General features: G+C 42.9%; 1 non-coding gene across 1 annotated transcript; it reads right to left on the bottom strand.

Annotated features, from left to right (window-relative positions):
- Positions 1-16,414: 16,414 nt before the first annotated feature.
- Positions 16,415-16,533, bottom strand: LOC112208697 (5S ribosomal RNA). Its single transcript, XR_002943280.2, has one exon. It is a non-coding gene; the product is annotated as a 5S ribosomal RNA (ribosomal RNA).
- Between the last annotated feature and the right edge of the window lie 2,427 nt (positions 16,534-18,960).

The raw sequence follows: 18,960 nt of genomic DNA on the forward strand, positions 1-18,960 counted from the left end.
ATCGAGGCTGCGGTGAGCTGAGATCACACCACTGCACTTCAGCCTGGGTGACAAAGTGACCCCCTGCCTCAAAATAAATAAATAAATAAGCAAAATTAAAATTAAAAAGATGACCACTGTTTAAAGCATCTGTGATAAAGTGCCACATATTGGTACTCAATAAAAAGATGCTGAATAAGTAAATGAATTGAATCAGGTTGAATACTCAGAATTTTATCAGATTATCTATAGTTTTCTAAGGATCCAAGATATGTAAACACTTCATTATTAGTTGATTGGGTTAGTATTTAGTTGGTTTGAGATATCCATCAACATTTCTAAATTCCTTTTGTTTGGTTCCATCAGCTCTAAACAAATTTATAATGACAAATTCAATTTCCTAGTTTTCTTGCTTTTAGAATAAGAGGGTGCTGGAATCAGGGAAAATGAATAATATCCATTTTAAAATAGTTTGCTGTCATCTGGCTTAAATATTAGATTTTTTTTTTTTTTTTAGATGGAGTCTTGCTCTATTGCCCAGTGGCACGATCTCGGCTGCAACCAGATCTGCAACCACCGCCTCCTGGGTTCAAGTGATTCCTTTGCCTTAGCCTCTTGAGTAGTTGGGATTACAGGTGCCTGCCACCATGCCCGGCTAATTTTTGTATTTTTAGTAGAGACAGAGTTTTGCCATGTTGGCCAGGCTGGTTTCGAACTCCTGACCTCAGGTGATCCACCTGCCTTAGCCTCCCAAAATGCTGTGATTATAGGTGTGAGCCATTGCACCCGGCCTAGATTTATTTTTTTAAAAATAAAACAGTTTCATTGAAATAAAATTTACATACCATACAATTCACTCATTTTAATTATACATTTCAATGGTCTTCAGTATAATGACAGAGCTGGACAATTATCACAATCTAATTTTAGAACTTTTCCTCATCTCCAAAAGAAACTCTGTGCCCATTAGTTGTCACTCTATCCCCCTCTAGCCTCCCAGGCCCAGGGAAACAGTAATCTACTCTCTGTCTGTATAGATTTGTCTATTCTGGATATCTCATGTAAATGAAAATTTACAGTATGTATTTTTTTGTGACTGATTTCTTTCACTGAGCGTAATGGTTTCAAAGTTCATTCATGCAGTAGTATTTTTGGCTATTACAAGTAATACTATAATGAATAATACTGCTATGAACATTCATGTACATGTTTTTAATGGATGTATGTTTTCTTTTCTCTTTTTTTCTTTTTTGTTTTTTTGAGTGCAGTGGTGCAATCTTGGCACACTGCAACCTCCACCACCCGGGCTCAAATAATCCTCCTACCTCAGCCTCCTGAGTAGCTGGGACTGCAGGCATGTGCACCATGCCCAGCTAATTTTTGTAGAGACAGGGTCTCACCATGTTGCCCAGGCTCATCTTGAACTCCTGGACTCGAGTGATCCACCTGCCTTGGCCTCCCAAAGTGCTGGATTACATGCATGAACTACCGCGCCTGGCCCAGATGTATGTTTTCATTTATCTTGGGTATATATCTAGTCCTTTTCTAAGCTGATCTTACAGCAACATTTGAGTCTACTAGTCATTCCTTCACACTTGAAACATGTTCTTACCTTGACTTTCATGATGTTACATACTTCTAGTATTCTTCCTTCTTACTTAAGAGTTCCTTCTCAATGTCCTTCGTGAGCCCCTTCTCCTATACCTGGCCATTATATGTTGGCATTCTTCAAATCTTTGTAATGGACTCTTTTCTCTTCTCTCTCTCTTCTGAAGAGGCAGAGTATCACTCGACAGTGGCTATTCACAGGTGTGATCATTGCACACTACAACCTTAAACTCCTGGGCTCAAGCGGTCCTCCCGCTGGGACTACAGGTGTGTGCCATCATGCATGGTCCTGTTTTCTTTTCTCATTCAGTAATCTCTCTTTTCTCTTCTCATTCTGAAAGCTTACCTAGGTGACCATATCCCTTCCCATGGCCACGGTTACCATGTCTGTGTCAATGGCTGCCAAATCTCCAGTTTAGATCTCTCTTCTGAATTCAGACCTACATATCCAAATGTCTATTTGATATGTTTACTTGCATATCTTAGTCTTTCTATGTCCAACCTAAACTCAATCTTCCTCCTTCAATCTGATCCTCTTTCCATGTTTTTTCTTTTCTTTTCTTTTCTTTTTTTTTTTTTTGAGACAGAGTCTCTCTCTGTCACTCAGGCTGGAATGCAGTGGCACGATCTCGGCTCACTGCAACCTCCGCCTCCTGGGTTCAAGCAATTCTCCTGCCTCAGCTTCCTGAGTAGCTGGGATTACAGGTGTGTGCCACCATGCCCGGCTAATTTTTGTATTTTTAGTAAAGACGGGGTTTCACCACTTTGGCCAGGCTGATCTTGAACTCCTGACCTCATGATCCGCCTACCTTGGCCTTCCATGTTTTTTTTTTCCTTAGGAAACACAGATTGTTGAATCCCAAGTGCAGAATTATGGAATTCTAGGAGCCATTCCAACCACCTTTCTTTACTGACTTATAGTATATACTATCTATTTCATGTACTTGAATCTATCTACTTTTCCCCATCTCCATTGCCATTGCCATTGCCTTAGGATGAGCTGCTGTCATCTTTTATCTCAGTATCTGCAACAGCCTCCTGACTGGCATCCCCATATCCCCACTCACTCCTTTCAATAAACTTCCATATATCAGCCCGAGCGATATTTTTATAAGATATAATATGTCAGCCCCTTCCCCACATTTCCAATCTTCCAATGCCTTCCCATTGTTTTTAAACTAATGTTCTAGGCGGGGTGCAGTGGCTCACGCCTGTAATCCCAGCACTTTGAGAGGCCGAGGAAGGAGGATCACTTGAGCTCAAGAGTTCAAGACCAGCCTGGCCAACATGGTGAAACCCCGTCTCTACTAAAAATACAAAAATTAGCTGGGTGTGGTGGTGGGTGACTATAATCCCAGCTACTCGGGTGGCTGAGGCAGGAGAATCACTTGAACCCGGGTGACGGAGGTTGCAGTGAACTGAGATAGTGCCACTGCACTCCAGCCTGGGCAACAGAGCAAGACTCCGTCTCAAATAAATAAATAAACAAGATAATGTTCCAAACTCTACAGTCCTCAGCAAGTTTTAGCTCCAATGACTGCCCTAGTCTAGTCTTATATTATTTTACCCCCTGTTCTGTGTTCCATTCATACCATCATTCTCTCATTTCTTCAGAAAAGCTACCTCAACATCTTTGCACGTGTTCTTCCCTCTTCCTAGACACCATCACTCCCCTGCCAAACTTGGTTAATTCTAATGTATCCTTCCTATCTGAATTCAAACATTTTCTCAGAGAAGTCTTTTCTGAAAGCATTTCCTGCTTCCCCCTCAACCCCCAACCCCCAACCCCCACCTAGGTTAGGTTCCTCTTTCATTCTTTCTTTTTTCTTTTTTTTATTTAGACGGAGTTTCACTCTTGTTGCCCAGGCTGGAGTGCAGTGGTGTGATCCCAGCTTACTGCAACCTCCGCCTCCAGTGTTCTATCAGTTCTCCTGCCTCGGCCTCCTGAGTAGCTGGGATTACATGACACCCGGCTGATTTTTTAATTTTTAGTAAAGACGGGGTTTCGCCACGTTGGCCAGGCTGGTCTCAAACTCCTGACCTCAGGTGATCCACCTGCCTCGGCCTCCCAAAGTGCTGGCATTACAGGCGTGAGCCCCCGCGCCTGGCCTTTCATTCTTTCTTAGCCCCATATGTCTTTCCCTCAAAATATTTGTCTCAGTTTATAACTACATGTGCGTTTATATGATCATTTAATCAATGCCTATTTCTCCATGTAAATAAGTGTTGAAACTGGTTTTGTCCCTATTGCATGCTTAAGAATGAACACATTTACCTAAGCATTTAGTAGGTGATAAATAAATCTTCATTGACAACATGAGACTCCATCTCAAAAAAAAAGTTGAAGAATTCAATGAAATTTCACTTATTGTATTTGCTTATGTCCCTTTAGTCTAAAACTGTCCCCTGCCTTTTCCTTTTTGTTGTGCTTATTCGTCTTAATGACACTTGGCTTTTTGAAGAGACTTAGCCTTGCTGAATCCCTCATATTCAGGATTTGTCTGTTTTCTCATGATAATTGTACTTTGCTTCCTTATCACCTGTATTTCTTATAAACTGTTAGCTCTAAAGTTTGATTATATTGGCTTTTTTTTTTTTTTTGAGACGGAGTTTTGCTCTTGTTGCCCAGGCTGGAGTGCAACGGTGCGATCTCGGCTCACAGCAACCTCCGCCTCCCGGGTTCAAGCCATTCTCCTGCCTCAGCCTCCGGAGTAGATGGGATTACAGGCATCTACTGTGCCACCACACCCGGCTAATTTTGTATTTTTAGTAGAGACAGGGTTTCTCCATGTTGGTCAGGCTGCTCTCGAACTCCAGACCTCAGGTGATCCGCCCGCCTCGGCCTCCCAAAGTGCTGGGATTACAGGCGTGAGCCACCGTGCCCGGCCAGCTTAAAATTTTTTGACAAAAATGCTTCATAGGTGATACGGAGTTCTTACTAAATGTCTACAGGAAGAACACAGAGTTTGTTGTTGTTTTAATTTTTTTTTTTTTTAGAACACAGGATTTTAAAAAATAAATAAGATTTTGCCTCAGCAACTTTAAGTTTGATCATTTGGATAAGTTTATAATTATCAGACTTTTCCATTCTAAGAAACTTTTGAGTACCCTGTTCTTCAACAACAACTTTTCACCTAATGGTTTTAGCAACTATTGGTGATCATTGGCTGAATCAGCTATTTTACTGGGAATTGCAGAATGGTATTTTTTTTTTTTTTTTTTTTTTGAGACGGAGTCTTGCTCTGTCGCCCAGAGACTGGAGTGCAGTGGCGCAATCTCGGCTCACTGCAAGCTCCGCCTCCCGGGTTCGCGCCATTCTCCTGCCTCAGCCTCCCAAGTAGCTGGGACTACAGGCGCCCGCCACCACGCCCGGCTGTTTTTTCGTATTTTTAGTAGAGATGGGGTTTCACTGGGTTATCCAGGATGGTCTCGATCTCCTGACCTCGTGATCCACCTGCCTCGGCCTCCCAAAGTGCCGGGATTATAGGCGTGAGCCACCGCGCCTGGCCTTTTTTTTTTTTTTTTTTTTTTTGAGACAGAGTCTCACTCTGTCACCCAGGCTGGAGTGCAATGGCGCAGTCTTGGCTCACTGCAACCTCTGCCTCCTGGGTTCAAGTGATTCTCCCACTTTAGCCTCCCAAGTATCTGGGACTGCAGGCACGTGCCACCATACCTGGCTAATTTTTGTATTTTTAGTAGAGATGGGGTTTCACCATGTTGGCCAGGCTGGTCTTGAACTCCTGACCTCAGGTGACTGCCCACCTCGGCCTCCCAAAGTGCTGGGATTACAGGCGTGAGCCACTGTGCCCATCTGCTGAATGGTATTTTTTAATTTTTTAATTAAAAAAAATTTTTTTGAGACGGAGTCTTGCTCTGTTGCCCAGACTAGAGTGCAGTGGCGCGATCTCAGTTCACTGTAAACTCTGCCTCCTGGGTTCAAGCGATTCTCCTGCCTCAGCCTCCTGAGTAGCTGAGATTACAGGCACGTACCACCATGCCCAGCTAATTTTTGTATTTTTAGTAGAGACGGGGTTTCACCATGTTGGTCAGGCTGGTCTCGAGCTCCTGACCTCGTGATATGCCTTCCATGGCCTCCCAAAGTGCTGGGATTACAGGCGTGAGCCATCACACCCAGCTGGACTGGTAATTTTTAAATTCCATCCTTTCTTCAGGAAAAATTTCTCCATCGTTTCTTTATTTCTTTATTTTTTATTTTATTCATTTATTTAGAGACGGAGTCTCACTCTGTCACCCAGGCTGGAGTGCAGTGGTGTGATCTTGGCTCACTGTAATGTTTGCCTCCCAGGTCAAGCGATTCTCCTGCCTCAGCCTCCCAAGTAGCTGGGATTACAGGCACCTGCCACCAAGCCCAGCTCATTTTTGTATTTTTAGTAGAGATGGGATTTCACCATATTGGCCAGGCTGGTCTTGAACTCCTGATCTCAGGTGATCCACCTGCCTCAGCCTCCCAAAGAGCTGGGATTGTAGGCATGAGCCACTGCGCCTGGCCTATTTATTTATTTATTGGAGACGGATTCTTGCTCTGTTGCCCAGGATGGAGTGCAGTGGTGTGATCTCGGCTCACTGCAACCTCCACCTCCTGGGTTCAAGAGATTCTCGTGCCTTAGCCTCCTGAGTAGCTAGGATTATAGGTGTGCGCCACCACACCGGCTTATTTTTGTATTTTTCAGTAGAAACGGGGTTTGACCATGTTGGCCAGGCTGATCTTGAGCTTCTGGCCTCAAGTGACCAGCCCGCCTTGGCTTCCCAAAGTGCTGAGATTTTAGGCATGAGCCACCATGCCCAGCCTGTTTACCATTTCTTTAAATTTCCATATCACTCTCAGGGAATTGTTTCATGGGCACCTCCCTGTTCTACAAACCCATTGCTGGGATATTTCACTCCTTGGGCCCTGGAAAACAAAAAGGCTCTTTCTTCAGAAGGTTGTAGGGAAAAGAGAATCTGTTGAAGTGAAATTTGCTAAATCTTTTGAGAGTATCTCCAATGGGATAGAGACTATTTTTTTTGTGGCAAATAATATGACCCTTATAGCCTTCTGCCACATCTATTTTAAAAAAAAAAGGAGAGATAGAGAGATGTCATTTGCACAAGTTTACATACCACATCCCTTTAGAGCTACTCTCTAAATACAATTTAACTTCTTCAAACAGGTTTCTGTTACCATCCAAGTCTAGGTAAAGTCCCCATTATATGCATTTCTACAACACCTTGCCCTTCCCTCTCACATGGACAACAAGAATTATCACGTCCTTTCCCTCACTAGACCTCTGGGTCTTTGGCAGCAAGGACTGTGTCTGTCTAGTTCTATAGTTGTACGCCCAGCATTCATTCCAGGTCCCCACTCATAACAAGGGCTCATAAAATGTTTGCTGGATCATGTAGTGATGGATGCTTGTAATCCAAGCTACTTGGGAGGCTGAGGCAGGAGGATCACTTGAGCCTATGAGTTCTGGGCTGTAGTGCACTATACCTGTTGGGTGTCTGCACTAAGTTTGACATCAATATGGTGACCTTCTGAAAGTAAAGAACCACTAGGTTGCCTAAGGAGGGGTGAACCAGCCCAGTTTGGAAATGAAGTCGGTCAAAACTTCTGTGCTGATCAATAGCGTGATTGTGCCTGTGAATAGCCACTGCTTTCCAGCCTGGGCAACATAATGAGACCCCATCCCTGAAAAAAAAAAAAAAAATTGCTGGATGAATGAATGATTGATGATACACAAGAAAGGACAACTGTATTCTGGGAAGTATTGGAGCCTAGACAGTGAGGGGGCATTCGAGACGTGTGCCTTCATAAACTTCCCAGGGGCATTAGATTTTACGGTGAAAGCCCAGAATAGTCCTTGGGAAACTGACTTTAGAAAAAGTCAGCTTTCGGCTGAGTGTGGTGGTTCATGCCTGTAATCTCAGCATTTTGGGAGGCCGAGGCCGCAGGATCACTTCATTCGAGGAGTTCAAGGCCAGCCTGGGCAACATAGTGAGACCTCATCTCTACAAAAAAGTATCAAAAAATGAGGCAGGAGGATTATCTAAGCCCAGGAGGTTGAGGCTGCAATGAGCTGTGATTGGGCCACTGCACCTGGGTGACAGAACAAATCCCTGCCTGAAAAAAAAAAGTCAGCTTTCTATCGGATTCAACATTCAGAAAGACCTCACTTACTCCTCTTCTTTTTTTTTTTTTTTGTCGGAGTCTTGCTGCGATGCCCAGGCTGCTGGAGTGCAATGGTGTGATCTCTGCTCACTGCAACCTTTGATTCCTGGGTTCAAGAGATTCTCCTGCCTCAGCCTCCGAGTAGCTGGGACTACAGGCACGTGTCACCACACCCGGCTAATTTTTGTATTTTTAGCAGAGACAGGGTTTCACCATATTGGCCAGACTGGTCTTGAACTCCTGACCTCAAGTGATCTGCCCGCCTCGGGCTCCCAAAGTGCTGGGATCACAGACGTGAGCCACTGCACCTGGCTTCTTACTCCTTTTAACAACTTGATGAGGTAGGTAGCTTTTCCTATCTTTATTTTACTGTTAAGAAAATGGACCTCAGAGAAATTAAGCAACTGGTTCAAAGACATCCAGCTAGGAAGTAACTGGAGTCAGGAATCCTCAAATCCATCATGCTACCTCACCATCCTGCCTCTCACCCTTTGTAGAAATGAGAATAGGTTCAGTGGCAGACTAAGGACATAAACTAAATTGATCGGGACTTTGCCAGGCAAGTCACAGCCTGGGTTCTAGCACTAAATTTCTTCAGCGATTCAGAGATGAAAACAGATATGGACGTTTTACTTCACTTGATGAGCATGCTTGGAGGATTGCTATTTTAAAGTTTTTCAATATTCGCATCTTGCTGCACCTTTTCTGTCTGAAATCTCAAGGTATAAATAGGTTTATCTTGGCAATAAGTCAGAGGCAGAAAGTTCTGTATGGAGCCATTGCAGGTTCCCAAAGGAGGTTGGACCCCTGAGTTCTGTGCCAAAGAAAGAGTAAAGACTGTCTCCTCTTCCTGAAATCCTCCTTTAAGGCTACTAAGGAAAAGGAGATAAATTTTAAAAATAGCTATTATGTGTCATTGTGGTTGTTTCATTGATCTTGGATCCACTACTTGTTAGCTGCTTATCATCATGAAGCATCTGTGTATTCACATATAAAATAGAGTCAATGCCACCTTTCTCATAGGGTAGTGTGAGGATTAACTAGGAGAAGCATATGTAAAGAACTTTGTGGCCGGGCACGGTGGCTCACACCTGTAATCCCAGCACTTTGGGAAGCCAAGGCGGGCAGATCTCCTGAGGTCGGGAGTTCGAGACCAGCCTGACCAACATGGTGAAACCCCGTCTCTACTAAAAATACAAAATTAGCAGGGCGTGGTGGCACATGCCTGTAATCCCAGCTACTCGGGACGCTGAGGCAGGAGAATCGCTTGAACCCAGGAGACGGAGTTTGCAGTGAGCTGAGATGTCACTGTTGCACTCCAGCCTGGGCAACAAGAGCGAAATTCCGTCTCAAAAAAAAAAAAAACAAAACAAAACCCAAAAACTTCGCATAGCACTCAGCACATTAGAAGTATTCAACACTTGTTAGCTATTACTGTTATTATTATTCCTACTTAATCCATATACTAACCACCTCTTGAGGTAAACAGTATATTATTTCCTTTTAAGTAGGAAGAAATAGAGACTCTGGAAAGGGGATAATGACCCAGATCCACCAGCTAATAAAGCCAAGCTGCTAGAATTTAAATTAGTATCTGATTTCAAAGTTGTTATTTTTTTGTAAACAACAATATATTGGCTGGGCGCTGTGGCTCACACTTGTAATCTCAGCACTTTGGGAGGCAGAGGTAGGTGGATCCCCTTATGTCAGGAGTTCGAGCAGCCTGGCCAACATGGTGAAACCCTGTCTCTACTAAAAATAAAAAAATTAGCCGGGCGTGGTGGCAGGTGCCTGTAATCCCAGATACTCAGGAGGCTGAGGCAGGAGAATTGCTTGAACTGGGGAAGTGGAGGTTGCAGCGAGCCGAGATTGTGCCATTGCACTCCAGCCTGGGCGACAAGGGTGAGACTCCATCTCAAAAAAAAAGAAAAAGAAAAACAAAAAACAACAATAGCAATATATTGTCTCCTTTAAGACGAAGGACAATAATGGAAAATGCTCAAGAATTCTTGATTTGGAAAGATGTAACAAAACAACGGTAAGTTTCCAGCTCAGAGTCTCTTGCTTAAATTTCTAGGAGACTTTTCTGGGGGACTTGCTTGGGCTGAGTCTCTGACTGCATTCTCCCATGGGGCACTCTGTCAACTGCAGTTGACAAATGGCATGTTCCAAACCCTCCTTGACCTGGCCAGAGCCTTTTCTCCTAGAGTTTAAAATCAATTATTGTTTCAGCTAAAATAGGTCTCTGAAAGTGTTTTAATTTTAAGTTTTCTCCTCTTATAATACAGGAGTGAAGAGTGAAAATATGATCTTATTACTTGTTTAATGTCTGATGCAGCCAAAGTATCTAACAAAGAATATGTATGTTTTAATCAAATAGAGAGTCTAGATATTATCAGGCTTGCCTTTGTTCTTTATTTTCAATTTTTTCCTCTTGTAAACAGCTCATCCAGTTTTTAGCTTTACATGTTAACAAAACAATAGATGCCATAATTGGGTATCCCATTACTGTTTGTAAAAGTGCTCTCACACACATGATTTACAAAAAAGTTGTGAGGTGTTTATTATAATTACCTTTTCACAAATGGAGAAACAATGCTCCAGGAAGTTAAGGGACTTCTTCAAGCCATTTAGCTGTATATTTAGAGCCAGAATCTAAGTCAGGTCTTTCTAGACCTTGGGTATGAGCATGGTCCTCAGAGCCACCTGCCTTCATTCCAACCTCAGCTTCATCCTTTACTAGAGCTAGGTGACCCTGTCTGCCTCAGTTTCCTCATCTGTGAAATAGAGATTACAATAGTATCTACCTTAATAGATTGTCTCAACAATTAACTGAGTTAATATGTTTAAAGTAGTGGAAATATCTCCTGGTTATGACCTATATCAAGTCCTGGTCATGACATAAGAAAAACTATTATTATTATGATTGCAAACTCTGATTTATTCCATTAAATTGTGTTATATGTATAGTATGTAGGCATGGAAATAGTACTTCACAAAGAGTAAGGGCTCTATGGATTAACGCAAATATTGAAGTATAGAAAAATGTTGACTCGGAATCTGAAGAATAAAATTATTTTAAGAATACTTTTTGAATTAAAATTAAATACATCTGACACCTATAAGTTGACAAAATAGTAAACAAAGAAACAAATTAATGAAACAATGCTTTCACTGATTTAATGCAGCAGTGAGGTTGTTTCATTATTTTGCTTCTGAAATCATATATTTCCAACTAAAAATGAATGTTAGAAATCAACTTTGCCATTTTATAGTTCTGATTTTTTCTCTATGGTCCCCAACCACATCCCACAGATTTACAAAATTCTTCCAGTCTTTCCTTACAGATAGACTGGCCCCTTTGCAAGCAAATCAATTTTTACACGTTGAGCCCATTTACAAATATCTCTGAAATTTAGTTATATTAAATTCCAGTGCATACATGTCTTGCCTTGTGAGTGTTATGTGTGATCTCACAGGAAATATTATCTCCGTATGAATTCAATTTGTGAGGCAAAGTAAGGAGCAAAATCTTATTTTATTAGTCTTGGGGAAACTAAGTTGCGTGCTGGATTCCAAGTTGTATTCCTAGGAAAAGATTCAAAATATGGTCACTCTAATTTTTGCATGGCTCATTTCCCAAAGTCCTATATTTTTCTCTTTCCTCCCCTCACCTCCCCTCCCCTTCCTTTGTTTCTTTCACAGGGTCTTGCCCTCTCTCCCAGGCTGGAGTGCAGTGGCACAATCTCGGCTCACTGCAGTTTCAGGCCGGGTGCTGTGGCTCATGCCTGTAATCCCAGCACTTTGGGAGGCCGAGGTGGGTGGATCACTTGAGGCCAGGAGTTTGAGACCAGCCTGGCCAACATGGTGAAACCCTGTCTCTACTGAAAGTATGAAAATTAGCCAGCATGGTGGCTCATGCCTGTAGTCCCAGCTACTTGGGAGGCTGAGGCAGGAGAATGGCTTGAATCCTGGAGGTGGAGGTTGCAGTGAGTTGAGATCACGCCATTGCACTCCAGCCTGGGCAACAGAGTGAGACCGTCTCGGAAAAAAAGAAGAAGAAGAAGAAGAAGAGGAAGAAGAAGAAGAGGAAGAAGAAGAAGAAGAAGAAGAAGAAGAAGAAGAAGAAGAAGAAGAAGAAGAAGAAGAAGAAGAAATCTGAATGTCTTTACTCAGGGTTATATAGTCATTATAAACAGAAGCTCTATAACCAGACTATTTAAAGTCCCAGGTTTGTACTTCAATTTTGAAATCTATGAAATGGGAGTAATAATAGTTTTTACAAAGGTTAAATGAGTTTATATATCTAAAAAATTTCTAACAGTACCTGGCATGTGGCAAGAGCTCAATATTTAGCTTTACTTTTTCTATTGATTATTCTGGATATTTGGTATAAATGGAATTATACACTACATGGCCTTCTGCATCTGACTTGTTTCACTTAGCATAATGTTTTCCAGGTTCATCCATGTTGTAGCATGTATCAGTACTTCATCCCTTTTTATGGTTGAATAATATTCTACGATATGGATATATCACATTTTGTTTACATATTCATCAACTGATGGACATTTGGGTTGTTTCCACCGTGTCGCTATTTTCAAAATAGAGTTGCTATGAACATTGGTATACAAGTTTTTGTTTTCAATTATTTTGGATATATACTCAGGAGTAGAATTTCTGGATCATATAGTAAATCTATGTTTAACTTATTGAGGAACCATCAAGCTATTTTTCACATTGGTTGCATCATTTTATATATATATTTTGTGATGGAGTCTCACTCTGTCACCCAGGCTGGAGTGCAGTGGTGCGATCTTGGCTCACTGCAACCTCTGCCTTCCGTATTCAAGCAATTCTCCTGCCTCAACCTCCCGAGTAGCTGGGATTACAGATGCGTGCCACCATGCCTGGCTAATTTTTTTTGTATTTTTAGTGGAGACGGGGTTTCTCCATGTTAGTCACACAATCTCCTGACCTCGATCCCTGACCTTGTGATCCACCTGCCTCAGCCTCCCAAAGTGCTGGGATTACAGGCGTGAGCCACCGCGCCCGGCTGGTATTTTAAAATGTTTTATTGATCAGAATCTGAGGTACAAAGCTTTGAGAGAACCTATTCAAGGTCACACAAGGGTAAGTGGTAGAGACATCAACTGAACCCAACCTACTCGAGAGTTGCGTATTCTTAACTCCATCCCAGGACAGAGGTTATTTTGTTTTATTTTCATTTCTTTCATTTAAGATTGTGCCGGGGGAAAAAAGCTCTAAACAGTAAAAAAAAAAAAAAAAAAAAAAAAAAAAAAGTTATTTTTTTAACCATGTATTTTACCTTTCTATTCCCAAACGTTTTGTACTATTTTCTAATTATACCTGAAAGAAAAAATTGCCAATTTGCATATACTTAGCTTAGTGTTTATGAGTCGGGCAGACTTGGGTGATCCTAAAATTTGGTACATGTATAACTGTTTTTAGCCTCAGTTTCTTTTTCTACCTTTTAGTTATTTACTAATTCTTGACAGCTTCTCTTGGATGTCTAATATGCATCTCCATCCAAAACAGAGCTTTTTTTTTTTTTTTTTTTAGACACAGTGTTGCTCTTTGCCCAGGCTGGAGTACAGTGGAGCCATCTCAGCTCACTGCAACCTCTGCCTCCCGGGTTCAAGCAATTCTCCTGCCTCAGCCTCCCCAGTAGCTGGGATTATAGGCACTCGCCACCACACCCAGCTAATTTTTGTATTTTTAGTAGACACGGGGTTTCACCATGTTGACCAGTCTGGCCTCAAACTCCTGACCTCAGGTGATCCACCCTCCTCAGCCTCCCAAAGTGCTGGGATTACAGGCATGAGCCACCACGCCCGGCCCAAGGCTCTTAATTCTAGTCGCTACCTCTCCTCCAGCCCACTACACAAAACCTGGTCCCAAAGGCTCCCTCACCAATTTAATTCATACCACCAATGTCCCAAAACATCAGGGGTTATTCGGTTATTCTTTCTTTCTTTCTTTCTTTCTTTCTTTCTTTCTTTCTTTCTTTCCTTCTTTTTTTGAGACAAGGTCCTGCTCTGTCACCCAGGCTGAAGTACAGTCGCACAATCATAGCTCACTGCAGTCTCAAACTCCTGGGCTCAAGTGAACCTCCCACCTCAGCCTCCTAAGTACCTGGGACTGCAGGTGCATGGGATTTTATTTTTTTAGAGACGAGTTCTTGCCATGTTGCTCAGTCTGGTCTCAAACTTCTGGGCTCAAGTTATCCTCCTGCCTTGGCCACCCAAAATGCTGGGATTACAGGAGTGAGCCACCACGCCCGGCTCAGGGTAGTTCTTACTACTTCATTTCCCTTATCTCCCCCTAGCTCCACACACATTTAATCCATCACCCAGGGTTTTTAATTTGACCTTCAGATGACATCTCTCATCTATCTACTTCTCTCTATCCTCACCTTTGCCCTCCTACCCGCAAGCAATCATCACCTCTGGCTTACAATTCTAGAATAATCCCTTCATCTGCTCCCTGATCTTCTCTCTTGCTCTTCTTTAATCCACTCTCTACAAGGACAATTGTACATTTCTTAACATTGTAATTGGATCCAATCCACTGCCTTATTTAAAACCCTTGAAGGGCTAATACTGCTCAGAGTAAAAGCTAAACTCCTTACTGTATCCTAGTGAGGTCCTATAGCCTGGGGCCCATTTTCCCAACTTGATTTATACTGCTCAGCCCTGCTCACTCTGCTCCAGCCATATTGGTCTTTTTTTTCTTTTCCTTGAACAAGTCAGTCCCGTTCTGCACTTCTCATCTTTCAAATCTCAGCTCAAGTGTCATCTTCTCAGGGAATCTTCCTGACCTCCCTGTCTAGGCTGGTCTCTGCAGACAGACTCTTCCTCATCGGTCTGTTCAGATTTTTTTCCTAGCAATAATCTACACATGTAATTATCTTGTTTGTTTATTTGCTTGCTTTGGTTTATTACTCTGTTTTATGTCTCCTACATTGTAATGTAAGTTCTATGATGGCTGTGACCTTCTTTATCTTAGTCACCACTAACTAGATCCTGAGAGCTTGGAGCATGTGTTTCCCAAGAAATGAATGAATAAATAAATGAGTAAACAAAAGAATGTCTTAACTCGTAATACTGACATAGATGGGCGCGGTGGCTCACGCTTGTAATCCCAGCACTTTGGGAGGCCGAGGCGGGTGGATCACAAGGTCAGGAGTCCGAGACCAGCGGGGCCAAGATGGTGAAACCCCGTGAAATATGTATATAAGTATAGATATAAAGTAAGAGACATATGTAGATAAGAGAGTAATTATATCTGGAAAAATTTAAAAAAGGAGGAATGTCAGAGAAAATACAAAAAGGAAGTGACCTGAGCTGAGCTTTGAAGGATGAAAGTGCCAGTTACACATGGAGGAAGAGGCATTCCAGGGCAGAGGTGACAGAGTGAACCAGGGCATGGAGTATTATTCATGGAGTAACAAGTTTCATAATGTGTCTGAAGAGTAGCAAGCAGTTGAGCGTGGCTGGGGCTTAGGGTGACTTGGAGAGTGGGGCTGAAGATGAGGCCAAGAGTGTAGGCTGGACTCAGTTACAAAGGGCTTTAAAAGTTCAGCAAAGAGTTTGGAATTTGTTGTATAAGGTGAGAGTTTTTAGGCAGAAGAGAGACATCTTCATTTTAGAAAGATCTCTCTGCCGGGCGCAGTGGCTCACTCCTGTAATCTCAGCACTTTGGGAGGCTGAGGCAGGTGGATCAAGAGGTCAGGAGTTCGAGACCAATCTGGCCAACATAGTGAAACCCCGTCTCTACTAAAAATACAAAAAAAATTAGCCCGGCGTGGTGGTATGTGCCTGCAATCCCAGCTACTCAGGAGGCTGAGGCAGGAGAATCGCGTGAACCCAGGAGGCGGAGGTTGCAGTGAGCCGAGATCACACCACTGCACTCCAGCCTGGGTGACAGAACGAGACTCCATCTCAAAAAAAAAGATAAAAAAAGAAAGATCTCTCTAACAGCACAGTGATGGCCTAACAGCAGAGTTAGGGTTAGGGATGGGATTAGGGTTAGAGTGATGGCCGTGCTTGGAGACAGGAATTTCAGTTAGGAGAAGGTCAGTTAGGAAATATGACAAAAGGCAGGGTGAGGAGACATGAGGTAAATTTCAGGGATAGAATCCATAGGACTTTGTCCTATTGGATATATTTAATGAGGGAAAAAGAAAAATTAAAGAAGGGTATGTCTGCAGAGTTTTTAAGTTTTTTTGTGTTTTTTAATTGATATAATTGTACATATTTTGGGGGTACCTATGATACTTTGATACCTGTATACAAATCAGGGCACTTGGGATATCCACCAACTCAAACATTCTTTTCTCTTTTTTTTTTTTTTTGAGATGGAGTCTCGCTCTGTCGCCCAGGCTGGAGTGCAGTGGCGTAATCTCGGCTCACTGGAAGCTCCGCCTCCTGGGTTCACGCCATTCTCCTGACTCAGCCTCCTGAGTGGGTGGGATTACAGGTGCCCGCCACCATGCCTGGCTAATTTTTCTGTTTTTAGTAGAGATGGGGTTTCACCGTGTTAGCCAGGATGGTCTCGATCTCCTGACCTTGTGATCCACCCACCTCGGCCTCCCGAAGTGCTGGAATTACAGGCGTGAGCCACCGTGCCCGGCCAAGCCTACAGCACCCGGTATTCCCAGGCGGTCTCCCATGCAAGTGCTAACCAGGCCCGACACTGCTTAGCTTCCGAGATCAGATGAGATCGGGCGCGTTCAGGGTGGTATGGCCGTAGACTATCTTTTCTATGTGTTGGGAACATTGCAAATTTTCTCTTCTAGCTATTTTGAAATATACAATAAATGATGATGATGATGATGATGTTGATGATGATGATTTTGAAACAAGGTCTCACTCTGTTGCCCAGACTGGCGTGCAATGGTGTAATCATAGGTTACTGTAACCTCTAGTTCCTGGGCTCAAGCAATCCTCCTGCCACAGCCTTTAGAGTAGCTGGGACTATAGGTGTGTACCACCACACACTGCTGATTTAAAAATTTTTCTGTATAGGTTGGGAACGGGGGGGTCTTACTATGTTGCCTAAGTTGGTCTAAACCTGGGCTAAAGTGACCCTCCTGCTTTGGCCTCCAAAAGTGCTGGGATTACAGGTATGAGCCACCATCCCCAGCCATCCAGATCTTTAAAAAAAACTTTCTAGCCAGGTGTGGTAGCATGTGCCTGTAGTGCCAGCTACTCAGAGGCTGAGGCAGGAGGATTGCTTGAGCCCCAAAGCTGGGGAAGTCATGGTGAGCTATGATCACATTACTACACTCTAGTCTGAGCAACAGAGTGAGAACCCTGTCTCCTAAAAAATAAATAAATAAATAAATAAGAATAAAAGTAAAAAATTTCCTAATCCTCAGCTGATTTATACTTTTGTAAAAACAAAGAAAGAAGTACATTATTAGAAATGTGATATTTTGAAAAGACGTCTAACTTTTAAATTATGATATACAAAAATATTCTGTGGGTTGCTATAAATGACTCTAAAGACCTACTCTCAATTTCTACACCTATGGCTAACCAGTAACAATCAGTTCACAAAGCAACACTGCTTCCAGATCTCACTTTGAGGTGCTCTGGTACACACAACTGTGAAAGACAAGTGGGATCTGAGTTTACAGGAGTGTTGAGAGTAAACAATGTTGAGATTAGCTTTGTTGGACTACCACAGAGAATGGTGCAGTCTGTGCAGTTTACCTGTTACTATTTTAATCTCTCATAAAGGTGTTATTTGCTCTGCTCTCTCTATCGCATGGGAGGCATTACTGTTGTGACTGCGCTGGAAGGGCCTCCTTAGAAATCTTCATAAAGAAATCGTTTCCAATAAGCTCCACGAGAACAGTTAGTGGCCATCCAGAATTTTAATCCCTAGGTTATTGGATACATTTCATACAGAGATTGGCAGTTTGGCAGCCTTCTCAGTTCAATATTTCTGCTTGCCAAGAGAAAGAAAGTTGTGACCCCTTGCTTTCTCATTCTATCCTTCTGCAAGGAAGTAAAAAAGATCTCAAATACAGCTTGCTGTATTAGCATTGAAGGGAAAGAGCTAATATGCACTTACACAATCCAATTTATACTCACATCATCTACTGAAGGAAACAGCAGAGTGACATTTGCGCCTAATCCTTCCATGGGGTTGTGACTAAGACTGCAAACAGCAGAAGGAAAGCATGTAGTTGCCTGGTACGTGGAGGCAAATGAAAGTTTCTTGATCAGAAAAGGGGTACCCGTAATAGGAGGAATATGTTTTAGTTTTTTTGTTTTTGAGATGGAGTCTCGCTCTGTCGCCCAGGCTGGAGCGCAGTGGCGCAACCTCAGCTCACTGCAACCTCTGCCTCCCAGGTTCAAGTGATTCTCCTGCCTAGCTTCCCGAGTAGCTGGGATTACAGGCACCCGCCACCACGCCCAGCTAATTTTTGTATTTTTTAGTAGAGACGGGGTTTCACCAGTTTGGTCAGGCTGGTCTGGAACTCTTGACCTTAGGTGACCCACCCGCCTCAGCCTCCCAAAGTGCTGGGATTACAGGCATGAGCCACCGCGCCTGGCCTGTTTTTTTTTTTTTTTTTTTTTTTTTTTTTTAGGACCTTTGAGCTCTGTAATCCTCAAATGGAAACTCAATGAACAACCTAATTAATGACAAAGCTGGGATGTGAGGAATAGAGCCACATGCTCTAGGGGAGATGTAGGATAATGAGAGGTAAAAGAGAAGAGAGTTGGGGGGCAGAAAGTCACACGGGCTAAGACCAAGTGGACATGGCAGAATAGGGTTGTGCTTATTTTACACAAGTGACCGAGGCTTCTCTGCTGGCATCCTGTCACATCACATACGTGGTATTTCCTTGTTCCTTATTCAGATGCAAAAGGGGGAGGACAGTGGCTTTTTGAAAAGCAGACGTAAGCGCAGCAACTCACCAGAGTGGTGTCCTTACTCTGCCTTTGGCCACTTCAAGTCTGAACTGCCACTGTCTTCTCTTTGCTGATCTCTTGAAAACCAGTTTTTTTTTTTTTTTTTTTTGAGATGGAGACTTGCTCTGTCGCCCAGGCTGGAGTGCACGATCTCAGCTCACTGCAAGCTCCACCTCCAGGGTTTAAGCGATTCTCCTGCCTCAGCCTCCTGAGTAGCTGGGATTACAGGCGCCCGCCACCACACCCAGTTAATTG

This window comes from Pan troglodytes, chromosome 2 (assembly GCF_028858775.2).
Source record: "Pan troglodytes isolate AG18354 chromosome 2, NHGRI_mPanTro3-v2.0_pri, whole genome shotgun sequence".
Lineage (NCBI taxonomy): Eukaryota > Metazoa > Chordata > Mammalia > Primates > Hominidae > Pan > Pan troglodytes.